Source organism: Ambystoma mexicanum, chromosome 2q (genome assembly GCF_040938575.1).
Source record: "Ambystoma mexicanum isolate Mex_15411 chromosome 2q, UKY_AmexF1_1, whole genome shotgun sequence".
Classification (NCBI taxonomy): domain Eukaryota; kingdom Metazoa; phylum Chordata; class Amphibia; order Caudata; family Ambystomatidae; genus Ambystoma; species Ambystoma mexicanum.
Genome location: NC_090924.1, coordinates 793,786,353 through 793,799,822, shown reverse-complemented (window position 1 = coordinate 793,799,822; position 13,470 = coordinate 793,786,353).

Here is a 13,470-nt window from a genome sequence, read left to right as displayed (position 1 = left end):
GGCCCCTCCTAAAGGTGTTCTTGCCCTCGTTCCTGGTTTGTCTGGGAAGTTCCAATGGAATTTCTTCACCAACCGAGGTGCATGAACGTGGTCACTAGGCTCCCATGACCTTTCCTGTGGTCCGTAACCCTTCCAGTCGATTAAATAAAAAAGTATTGATTTAACCATTTTAGAGTCCAGGATATTTTTAACTTCGAATTCGGGTTCCCCATCTATTAGGATGGGGTCGGGTGGTTTGGCTAGTCTTGTCCCGGGTTGAACTGGTTTCAGGAGTGAAACATGAAAGACAGGATGGATCCGCATATTAGAGGGTAGTTCCAATTTGACGGCCACCGGGTTGATAATGGCCTTAATAGTGTAAGGTCCCAAATATCTAGGATTAAAAGTCTGAGTCCCTTTTAGAGGTATGTGTTTTGTAGCCAGCCAAACTTGATCTCCAATCTGGTGTTGTGGGGCATCGCTTCTATGTTGATCAGCATTTTTCTTGTATTTCTCTTTCGCTAGTTTCAAATATTCTGTTGCTTCCTTAAAGGCTTGTGTAATAGTAGAGTGCAGATGATTCACTGCGGGCATTTCTAAGTGGTGAGGCGAATCAAGTTCTGATGTTCGAGGATGATGTCCATATATGGTATAAAAGGGGCTTTGTCCGGTTCCAGAACGTACAGAGTTATTGTATGCGTATTCGGAAATCCATAAAATATCCTTCCAATTGCTTTCGGTTTGGTGTAGCATGTAACGTAGGTACTGTTCAAGAGTCTGGTTGGTCCTCTCCATCTGACCATCGGTCTGGGGTGGTGACTGGTTGATAGCCTCACATCGATTTGCGCTAATTGACAACATCTTTTCCAAAATTGAGAAATGAATTGGCTACTTCGGTCAGAGACCAATACAGAAGGAAATCCATGTATTCGAACAATGTTTTAGAGAAATTCATTGGCCAAAATTGAAGCGGAAGGTAATCCCTTTAAATGAATAAAGTGGGCCATCTTGGAAAAAAGATCCACAATAACTAGAATGGTGTTAAATGCATTACATGGAGGTAGATCACTAATGAAGTCAAAAGACAAAGTACGCCAAGGTGTAGGAGGAATATCCAAAGGTTGTAAAAGACCAGCTGTTTTTTTCTTTTGAATTTTGTTTTGGGCGCAGATACCACAAGATAGCACAAATTACTTTGGCCCTCATTACGACCCTTGCGGAAATTGACTGACCGGACCGCAACAGCGTAAATAGCGTTTCCGCCATTGCACGAAGGAGCAAAGTGCGGCTAATTACGACCCATCGGGCACGAGCATTACGCCATGGCGGAATCCGAAAGGCTGCGATGGCGGAAATGACCCCAAAACGGCCCTTACCGCCGCCGTACGCTGCACCAGGTGCAATACCGCCACCCATCTTAACGGTCACCGTAATGAGCGGGCACCGTAATGAGCGGGCACCGCAAATTACGGGCACCGTAAATATACTGAAACGGAAGTAAAAGCATGTGGCCGGAACGGGAAACAGCACGCCGCACAACTATAAAATCCGAATCCCAACACAACCATTAAAAATCCGACCCTGACACACATCCCAACCCGTTAGCAACCCCAGTTAAAAAAATAAATATGGGAAAGGTAGCCAAGAAAGCGTGTGATCGCAAGCGGCAGGTCCACTTCTCCCGAGAGGAACTGACCGTGCTGACCGAGACCCTGCAGGAAAATGCCGCCGTCGTCTTCTCCAGTCAAATGACCAGGACGGCCCTTGCCAACAAGAAGGCCATATGGGCCCTTGTGGCACAGCGCGTAAGTGCGGTGGGGACAACACCCCGCACGCCACAGCAATGTCGCAAGCGGTGGGACGACCTGCGGATCCGCGTACGCAGCATACTTTCTGCGAACAGGAACATCGCCACAGCTACCGGGGGGGGATCAGAGTCGCCCATCAAGTTGACCCCCTGGGAGGAGATCTGCGCCTCCACCATAGGAATGGAGAGCATAGAGGGAGTCGGAGGGATGGAGAAAGGAGTGCCGACATCCGGAGAATCAGGTAGGTTTGCCAAGAGAAACAATGCGAAATCCACAAACCACGAACATGTGCAGTACCATGTGACCCCATAGTGCAATACATACTTTGCCCTGACAGCGCCCTCTAAAAGTCAGAATGAATAAACAAATTAATCAAGATGCCATAAACAACCCCTACATGTGCAGCATGCACCCCCTAACTGCAGGCAGCCAAATGAATGCATCCTCAATCCACACGAAAATGAGACCACCTCCAAGGCCCAGTCCCATATCAGCCTCATGTACCACCCCAATGCATTTGATACGTTGCCATTCCAAATCCGACAGACCCATAACTAACGCTCGCCCCTCTTTACTCCACCACAGGGTCCGATACCAACGACGAGCTGCAGGACACCCCTACCAGCACGCCTGCAAAGAGGGCCAGGACCAACGTCCCAAGAGCCTCCACCTCAGGTGCAAGGATCAAGACACGGCAGCAGCAGGAATCAAGTGCCAGCACACTGGAGGGGACTGCAACAGGCACCCCAGCAGCCAGCAAGTCCACAACCCCAGCACCACAGGTCCCCCCAAAGAACGTATCTGATGGCACTGCCTCTGGTGGTAGCAGCACCATAGGTGACACAGCTGTCATGCCAGCATGCTCCGACACGGAAAACAGTGCTGGCGACGTATGTACCATCCATGACCTTTCCCAATCCCCCTGCATGTTCCATCCCCTACACCATGACGAAACCACGCAGGGGCACCCTGAAGACGACGACTGGCCAACCCCCACAAGTCCTGTGCCAAGGCAACATGTGTTGAGCAGCCCCCCTGTCACACCACCGCAAATGTCCATGGCCCAGCAGAGGCAACAGTCCCTCGACCTGCTGATCGAGCAACAGCAGGAAGCGTCCACGCTACTCAAGGACCATGCAAATGAATGCGGGGGTTCCAGGGCAGCCATGGAAACATCCACCGAGACACTCAGGGCACAAATAGAGAAAAGTAGTGAGAGCCTCAGGGGAGAAATGGAGAGAAGCACCGAGAGCCTGAGAGCACAAATGGAGAGAAGCACCGAGAGCCTGAGAGCACAAATGGAGAAAAGCACCGAGAGCCTGAGGGGGGAACTGCATGCGACGTCCAAAGACGTTTGTGCTGAACTTGCTGCTGTGCGCCGTGTGCTCTCGGAGCTCTCACAAACCCTCAGAGACATGCATGGACGCGAGCAGGCAGAGACGTCATCCGTGGCAAGTTCCGTCCAGGGCAGCCCCCAACGCAGATCTGGCAGGAACCTGCGCTCCACGGGCAGGGGTGCCCCTGATACCCGTAGAGGGGGCTTGCAATAGCGTCTACCCACGGGCAGCATGCATATCTGGACACTGGTGTTGGGGGGGGAGGAAGTAGGGTGGAGGGGGTGTGTTGGGCTTCACTGGGTGGCGGGTCCATAGGGTGTATGAATCAAATCACATTAACAATACAGCACTTCATTATCATCCAATGACATGTGTGGACATTGATATTTGCGTACGAGGCCTTCATAGGCGTACAGTCCACTATGTGCCTGTACTACACACACACAGTGCCACAGGTCCCCTTTCCGTGTAATAGGCACCATGCGTGGTTGCTAGAAGCATGCATCTATGATGCTCTGTCGGATTGCACGTGCATCCTGTGCCTCATGGACTCCCTGGGGTGCCTCCACATCCCCACCCTCATCATCATCATCTTCAGGTGCATGCAGTACAGCGTCAGGGGGCATGGGCACATTCCTACGTATGCACATGTTGTGCAGCATGACACATGCCATGACCATCTTAGAAACCCTCTCATGGCTGTACATGAGTGCCCCGCCAGACCTGCTGAGGCTGCGGAAACGAGCCTTCAGTAGGCCGAATGCCTGTTCAATGACCACACGGCTACGTGAGTGGGCATGGTCGTAGTCCTCCTCATGCTGGTTCTGTGGGTTCCGGATTGGTGTAAGGAGCCATCTCTTCAGTGGATACCCGGCATCACCTGTATGGGACGAATAAAGGGTGTCAGTGGAATGATAGTGCTAAGTAGCCCCCCCCCCCTCCTGCAAGGTCATTGACGCATCAAATGGGCCACGATGTCATGCATGGAATGAGACTCACCGAGTAGCCAGGATCTGTGCCCTGCGTGTCGCTCCATGTAGCGTGGTATTCTTGTGTTCCTCAGGACCATAGAATCATGGGTAGATCCTGGAAATCTGGCACAACAATGCGTAAAGATCTTGTTGGAGTCACACACCATTTGCACATTGATTGAATGAAATTGTTTCCGGTTGCGGTACTGGACCTCCATGGCATGTGGGACAACCAATTCAACATGGGTGCAGTCGATGGCACCAATGCAACCCGGGATGCCGCCAAGTGCATGGAATCCCACCTTTGCGTTGGTAATCTCCTGGTACGTGCGTGGTAGTGTGATGTGGTCGTCGGCGTGCTTCAGGAGGGCATCGTGCACTTGGGAGAGTGTCCGTGAGAACAGTGGCTGTGAAATGCCATGCAACTGTCCCACTGTGTGCTGGTAGGTGCCTGTGGCCAGGAAGTGGAGTACAGACACCACCTTCAGTAGGGGTGGGATGGCGGTTGGGCTATCTATCATGCTCACGAGGTCAGCATGTGTCATGTCCACAATGGCGATTATGGTGTCCCGGTCCAAACGGTAGAGGGTGTGGATCTGCTCAGCAGTGAGGTTGAACGGATCAGCTCGGAGGCGTGGGATTGCGGGCCGCCTGCGTGGTGGTAGTGGCAGTGCTTGTGGGCCTTGCTGACCCTGCCTTGCCCTCCTCCTCCTCCTTCTCCTCCGTCTCCCCTGTGCGCCCGGTTGTTGTACCTGTTGTTGTTCGTCGTCTTCTTGTAGTTGTAGCACTTGCAGTGCTATCTGGTGCCCCAGGCCCAACATCGCTAGTCCTGCCGGTAGCATTTTGGAGTGGGAGTGGTTGTGGGAGGGGTTTGGGTCTGCTATATATGTGCTGTCGGCCTGTATGGCCTCCACCTGTGCTGATTGAATGAATCTGTGGCAGATGCAATCCCTTCTGGCCGAGCACGTCCCGCACGTAAGGCTGCATTTGGCCGCATGGCATCTTGGGATTGGAATCATGTATCAAATCCCGATGGCAGTGTGATGTACTTTGACTGATTTTCATGCTATGCTCCCATTGTTACACATGCTATGATTGCAGCCGCTTACATACCTGTGAAGAGTCAGTGGTATGTAGGGCTCGATCGATGGCCGACCCTCATGCAGCACAGTATCGTACTTCACCGACGGGCGTGGCGTCCCATTTGTGATTGCAGCCAGTTAGCATTATGACACACAGCCGCACTACATTGATGTAATTGTGAATGCAAGCGTTCACAGAGGCCTTTTCGACGTAATGTTGCAAGTGAGGAATTCGAAGGCCAGGATTTTTGGTTGCGAAGTAGCGGTGAGGAGACGCCCACAGGTCTGCCTGGAAATGTAACGTTCTATTGTTGAATGTCCTTGGGACAGGGCCCATAACGAGCAAGCAATGAATGACATGAATTGAATGGGATGCGCAATAGCGTAGTGGACGATAAGGCAGGACGTTCCCAAGTCCATCTAGCTTCACGACACTACAGATCCGGCCAGGAGCACAGTGGTTTTTGCAGACTGCATTACGCACAGACGCGATGGAAGTTTCACATATTATGTGAGTGAATGTTCATGCGTTTTCATTGCGGGATGAGGGAATGATGAATGGATGCATGGACAGATGATTCCATTTAGGGTCTGCCATGTACATGTGTTTTTTGATTCAATCCCCTTCCCCTGCGCTATGTGATGCAAGGCTGCCATAGTGGGACTTACGTCTATCTGCCCTTGTCGGATCCTCCCTGTCTCGACGCGCCTTCATACACTTGTGTCTAGGCACGTTACTAATCCCATGTCATGGGTTCTATCTTGACGGACGCATGCACAGTAACCGACGTTGCCAATGGTGTATTAACCTCGATTGGTTTCGTTATGTATCGATACTGATTTAGGGGTGTGTATATTCCTTTGGAGTGGGCTAGCATGCATATGGGTGTGGATTTGGTGTGTTGAATGAAGATAGTGATGCATCATGTGTCATGTAGTGCAATCGGTTAATTTGTGTTTCATTTTGGTGACAGGTATCTCCTGCCCTATTGCAGATGCCATCTGTACGCCACTCCTCCAGATGGTTTTTACTCTCGACACCTGCAGCTTCGGGTGAATCAGTGGAGCAGCATTACGATCTTATGGGACGATCGCCAATGGGCCACATGCCCTTACGCTGTTCTGGTGGCTAGGTGCAACATTTCGGCCTTTCAGCTGGACTAGTGCCTGCCTCATGGGACGGACCTGCGGTTCTTGCCGCTTCCATGTTGCCTTTTGGAACGTTGATGTTGGCCCTGTGTGCCATGATGGTACAGGGCGTCACACAAGTGGAAGCTGGTCAATTATTGCAGATGCAGCCCTCGGTGATGATGGATGTTTTGGTGTTATTTTACAAATTGCTGTGAGGCCTTTGTCATTTGGATGTGCATTTAAATTGTATTCCGATATTTGGCGTGTTGCGTTATTCTTTGCAGGTGATGTGGCGATTTTCGATTTGTGGCGGTATGTATTGCGAGATGATCTGCATTGTGTTCCGCCTTCTGAGTTGAGTTGTGTGGTACAGTACTGGCCGCTTTTGCCTACGTAGCACAGTGTGGTCACGGATAGGGGCTGCCATTGTGACTGTTTACATGATGTGCTGTTCAGGGGCGGGGGATTGGCTTTTGGCCGACTGGTGCCTGTCAGCCAGGTCGATTGATGGTATGATGGGATGTTCAGAATGTGGCTGGTCACAGGTGCCTGTGTTTGCGTGCGTTTGTTGGAGGGGGACTGGGGTCATGTCCATTGGAATAGCTTCTGTATTCATGCCATCTGTGCCCTGCAGCTCCCATCGGCCCCTCTTGGGATGTGCCTGGCTGCTCAGTCACTCTGCCAACTTGTGTGGTACATGCTTCTGCTGATGGTTGGTTTGTTTACTGGCAAGAGTACAGGTCTGGTGCAATCCCCCTCAGGATGCTGTTTTGGATGTTGCCTTGCGCTGGTGGCAAGCGATGGGGGACTACTGTTGTTTTGTGTCATGTGTTCTTGATTTCCATTTTGATGTCTTGTACCTTCACATGCCTGTGCTGCATCAGTACGGCTATGGTGAAATGCCGTACATGGATGCCCACTCACGGGGCGCTTCGAACACCTGCATGCATTTCTACGTTGGCATGCATGGGTGAATTGTAGATTTCACTGGTTGCATGGTGTGAGTACATTGCGCCTGCCAGGAGTTGTGCAATGTGGCCAGGGAGTGGAGTACAGGCACTCAGTGGGCCATTTACGGTTGGTTCACGATGCCGTATTTCTCGCCATGGCGGAATGGTCCATTCCGCCATGCCTGATGGCGTTAGGTACATGTCCGCTAGGGTCGGAATTGGCGTACCGTTGCACCATGGTGGTGTTTGCGGTTTGGCATGGTGCGCGCGCGCGTGCTTAGTGCAGTTAGCGTTGGCGTTCACTACGGTGTCGCTAATGGCTTCGTACTTTGCGGTGACGGGTCATAGTCGCACCGAGCGCTTTTCGATGGCGGTATTGCATTTCCGCCATCGTTTTCCCCTTTCCGCCAGGGTCGTAATGAGGGCCTTTATGTCTTTTCGCCAGGTGGGCCACCAGAATTGTCTTTTAATTTTAGCTTCAGTTTTTGCGATACCTGGATGTCCTTCCATCAGAGCATCATGATAATTGGAGATAACTAGTTCTTGGAGTTCCTTGTGTGGTAGAAATAGACGCCCTTGATAGTAAGGTAGGTCATTGCTGACTGAATAATTGTTGCCTTTCTGTACCCAGTCCTGCAGGGCTGCAGGATCGAAAAGTTGTTGGATTTTTAAATGAATATCTTCTAAAGTCTGTAGAGTAGTTATGCCAAGAATTCTTTGTTCTGAAATTATAGGCACCGGTTCCGGGTTCGAATATGCTTCTCCCATCCCTATTCGGGATAAGGCATCTGCCTTGCCGTTTTTACAACCTGGTCAATAAGTGATCACGAAATCGAATTCGGCAAAGAATAATGCCCATCAAAGTTGACGCGATGATTGGGCCTTGGCTTTTTTCAAATACTGCAGGTTCCTGTGATCGGTGATTACAGTTATGGTATGCCTAGCACCGAGAAGATAATGCCGCCAAGCCTTGAAGGCGGACTTGATGGCTAATAACTCCTTATCAGTAACCGTGTAGTTCAACTCGGGTGGTGAGAACTTTCTTGATCAGAATGCTACTGGATGAAGTTGACTGGTTTCAGGATTCTTCTGGGACAGGACAGCTCCCATGGCTAAACTGGATGCATCGGTTTCAACTATGTATGGAAGCTCAGGACGTGGATGCTTTAAAACAGGTGCAGACGTGAATTTCGATTTTAGCTCTTGGAAGGCTCTTTCAGCCTCTTAAGTCCACAAAAAACGTTTGTTTTTTCGCAAAAGTGCTGTGATGGGGTGTACAATATGTGAGAACTCAGGAATAAATCTGCGATAGAAATTAGCACATTCAAGCATGCTTTGTACCCCTTTAACTGAACTGGGTGATGGCCACTTTAGGATTGCGTCCACCTTTCAAGAGTCCATTCGAACTCCTTATGGAGTCAGGATAAATCCAAGGAATTCAACTTCTGTAGAATGAAAAACATATTTCTCCAATTTTGCATATAACTTGTGCTGGTGTAGTTTCTCAAGGACTGCACGAACGTGCTTCACATGGTCTGATTCTGAGGAGGAGTACACTAGAATATCTTCTATGTATACGACAACACAGACGTCAATGAGTTCACGAAGGACATTGTTCATAAAATACTGGAAGGCTGCTGGTGCATTGCACAACCCGAAAGGCATCACCTGGTATTCGAATAACCCGTACTTGGTGCGAAAGGCAGTCTTCCATTCGTCGCCTTTCTTTACACGTACCAGATGATATGCCCATCGGAGATCTAATTTAGTGTAGACGCAAGTGTCCTTTACTTGGTCTAGTAATTTGGGGATCAGAGGCAATGGGTATCGGTTCTTAACCGTGATCTGATTTAATGCGCGGTAGTCTATGCAGGTTCTGAGGTCACCTTCCTTTTTAGGCACGAAGAACAAAGCTGAGGATGCAGGGGACTTGGATGGACGAATGAAGCCATTAGCAAGGTATTGGTCCACGTATTGTCGTAGGTGAAGGTTTTCGGGTTCCATAAGGGCGTAGATCCTACTACATGGAGGTTGTGCACCGGGTATGAGGTCGATTTGACAATCGTATGATCTGTGAGGTGGAAAGGTGTTTGCCTGTTCTTTTTGGAAAACTTCCTGGAATTCTTGATATTCCTGAGGTAACTGCACGACTGGAGTAGCGACTGTGGCCAGGCCTTTGTTCAAGGGTTTTTCCGGGTAACAGGTGTGTGCACAATCCGGGAAGGTTATTCTCTTCTCTCGCCAATCAATACAAGGATTATGTGTTTCCAACCAAGGTATCCCCAGTAGTATTTGGAATTGTGGGGCTTAGATTAAATCAAACACAATAGTCTCTCGATGCCCATCCTGACCCAACAGTGTCATCTCTTCAGTGGAATGAGTTACAGGCCCAGAGGCAATGTCAGTTCCATCGACTGTGGTGATGACATCCGAAGTGGTCTTTCTGCAGAGAGGTAGATTCATCCTAGAAGCCAATTCGTGGTCCATATAGTTTCCTACGGCCCGCTATCAATATATGCCTTTACTGCGTGCATACTTGATGGCTGCCTTGGATCAATAAGGACCATAGGTATGATGAGGTGCGAGGTCTGAGTATCCTTCTTCAAGCACGGGAAGCGGACCTCTACGTTTGTTGGGCGTGGTCATTTCCCGAATCAGGCTGTTTGATTTCTATCAGCAACTCCGACTACTTTCTTGGATGGTATTATTGGGCAATCCCGTAGAAAATGTCTTGAGGCCCCACAGTACAGACACAATTGCATCAGCCGACTCCTTTCTCTTTCCTTTTGAGTCAAGGGTCCCTTAACCCCCCCGATCTGCATCGGTTCTGATGCATCTGTTCCTTTGGGGGTAACATTGGGTTTAACCAATACCCGATTCTCGAACTTAGCTCGATCAGCCTTTCTATTCTGAAGTCGGTGGTCTAACTGGACGACTAAGTCTATATATTCTGCGCAATCCTGAGGTGGGTTCACAACTTGGGCCAAAACATCTTTGAGTTCACCCGAAGTCCACAATGAAATAATGGAATTCGTTTTACCTCTGGCCATCCGGTTTCCACTACCAACCTATTGAAGGTTGCGATATAGGTTAGTAGATCCTGGTTACCTTGTCGTAAGGATAAAAGTTCGTTATCCAGGGCCTGTCCCTGTGAATGTCTGGCAAATAGTCTTTCCATGCTCAATTGAAAACCGTGAAAATCCCAAAGAAGAGGGTCATCCTGGTTAACTAGTGGAATTGACCAATCCGCTGCGCTGCCACTAAGGTATGATAGTACAAAGGCTATTTTGGCTTGGAAGTTTGGAAATCTCCAGGTCTGCATAAAAAGTGCAAGCAGCATTGGTCATAAACACAGCAAACTTTTTCGGGTCCCCAGCAAAACGTTCCGGTGGAGCTAAAGGAATGCTCCCTGGTAGAACCACTTGCACAGGATTGCTCGATGAAACAGGAGTTGGATTCCCCCCGAGTCCAGGTAATGGTGTTTGCCCAGATTGGTTTTGCAGCAATTGTCTAGCAAGATCATCAGTGCGCTCCTTTGACACAATCAGTTCTCTCCTGAGGGCATTAGTTTCTTGGCGCGCGGAGTGCACTTCTGCCCTAAGTTCCCCTAACAATAGGGCTAGTTGGTCGGTTTCTGAGGTTTCCATTACGCCCGGGTGGGGATTTGTAGATAGGTTTCGCGTTCTGTTTCGCTCAACTGGTTCCCACAGGGGCATCGATCGGACCCGGACAGCTGCGGTCTCCACCAACGTGATGCGTAGAGCCGAGATGACTGTCTGGACTGGCCCACCTAATCTCGTCTGCTTGATCCATAGAAGTATTCTCCTGCAAGTGGAGAAAGGGATTTAGCCACCCGTGGATTTTAGTGATGCCCTCCCCCCACACTGTTCTCATTCTCCCCTCTTGTCACCTCTGATATCCCCTTTTAGTGACCTCACCTTATGTTTTTAAATGATGAGCTCTCCATCCTGCATGGCATGCAGGGGCGCGTAGATACCAGTTACTTCACTGGTTTTAAGGTGCTGGAGGAGTTCCAGAGGAATATTGACTCCGGGTTTATAAAGTTCAAAGAGTTCAATATGTCCAATGATCACTCTTATTCCATTCCCTTGTTGAATTGCAACTGGTTCAAAGGAATATTGCCTGGAGGCAGCTGATGGCATTCAGGTAAGAGTCTGTATTACCCAACACTGTCCGGTAAAAGTTGCATGAGTTTAACTTGTTGTTTTCTCCCTTTATAGGTGCGGCAAATGAAGATGAGGTGTATTAAAGGGTAATGCCTCCAGTGGTAAATCAGGTAAGGCTATGGTGGTAAGAGAATGTATTTGTCGGCTCTCTTGGCTCACCTTGTTGTTTCTTTTGTTTTCCCCCAGGTGCTGGAGTTCAGCAAGAAAATGATGGAGGCAGCACCGGATCGAAAAATGCTGTGAGGACTGGTGAGTATGGCGCGGTGCTGCCGCTGGCGATGCGACGCATGCAGGAATAATGTCCTCTTCAAGTTCGAAGACGTGATGGATCCAGAATCAGGTAAGGATTGAAATAATGTCGGTGTTCTAATCTTTCCTTCTTCTTTCCTCTTTTGCTAGGAGCTCTGGATTCAAGACGGGCGTGGCTGAAGACTGGATGCTGACTGCAGGCACGGTGAGCGTTATGCTGCTGGATGCAAAATAACGCGAAGCGTGTGTTGCTGGTCGAGCGTGGTTTGAATAGCCTCCAAAGTAGTTCCAGGTAAGAAGTTCCCCAGAACCACACCCAAGTAAAAAATAGTCCCTGTAACAAAATAGTCCCATCCAAGCCTCACGTTGGCTTGGATTCAGTTGCAGCATGGTCTGCATGAGGTAAGTAATGTGTATGAACCTGGCGCCTATGGCGCCAGGACTGATTTCTATTATGAGCCTGGTGCCTAAGGCGCCAGGACTGGACCCAGACAGCCCCTAGCCGGGGCTGCTGGGGTTTTAATAAATATCTGAATGCCTGCTCCCGGGGCTGATGGGCTTGGTCCAGATGCCCGGGGTAGGCATCATGACACACGGTGCATGCAATCAACATTAGCATCCATGTACAGGGGCCTCTATTGACATAAATGTTGTCTTCAAACTCACATGCATCATTGGTCATACTGATCCCATGCACACACATCACCGGAGGCTCATGCATCTGGCCTTGTACACCAAAGACACAGTGGATACAAGGATGACTAGACTGCATCAGTGAATCAACACATCGTCACGGACATGTGTCATGCACCCATGGCGTTTCAAAGTCACACACACTCTACTCAGACACACAGACATGTACACCATACAACATACATGTCCATGACAGCAGCACCAACCTCTCACACCCCATCCATGTCCAAGAACAGATACAGGCATGCATTCATGTGTGCATTCCGCATGCTGCTCCCCGTGTTGCATTGTAACACATGCACCATCCATGTGGTTCACGCATGACTGGTCTCACATGCATGACCATGATGTCCCTGCACACACACATCCATACTTGGCCTATGTCACACATACAGACAAGTAGCTGACTACCAGCACACTGCAACATGCCCTGTTTCACACAGCAATGCATGGCCACTTACCGCTCGTCTCCAGACGGGTCTGCCTCCGAAGGATCTGGACGTGGAGCGCTGGGCTTATGCGTTCCAGGACCCTCGTCATGGTGTTGGTCAGGCTAACCCGGCACCCCTCTGCATCCTATGCCTTCAAGAGGCGCTGGGCCTTGCTGAGGGTCCTGGACCTGAAGTCCTCCCAGCGCTTCCGGACGTGTTTGATGTCGCGGGTTGCCACCCCTTCCGCGTTGATGACAACCACTCCATCCTCCCAGATCCTCTCCCGTCCTTCCGTGTTGGCGCGCGATGGTGTGAAGAGGGCATCATAATGCCCCAGAACTTGCTCCACTAGGATACCAACTTCCTAATCGCTGAAGCTGGTAGCCCTCTGCCTCTCTGGCTGGGGGTCGCCAGTGGTCTCAGATGGTGTTTGCCCCGACATGGCGACCCCCGAGGAAGGTGTGGGTGGGCAACTGGGTCCTGGGGCTGGGCTGTGGAGCGATGGTATACCAGTCGGGAGTCTTCTGTTCCAGCAGGGGTGGACACAGCAACTGGACCCCTGCAGATGGCTGACGTGCAGGCACCAAATAGCAGGGCATGTGGGCAGCAGGCAGGCAGGCAGCAGCAGATGGCAGGTGGGAGCGTGCTCAGG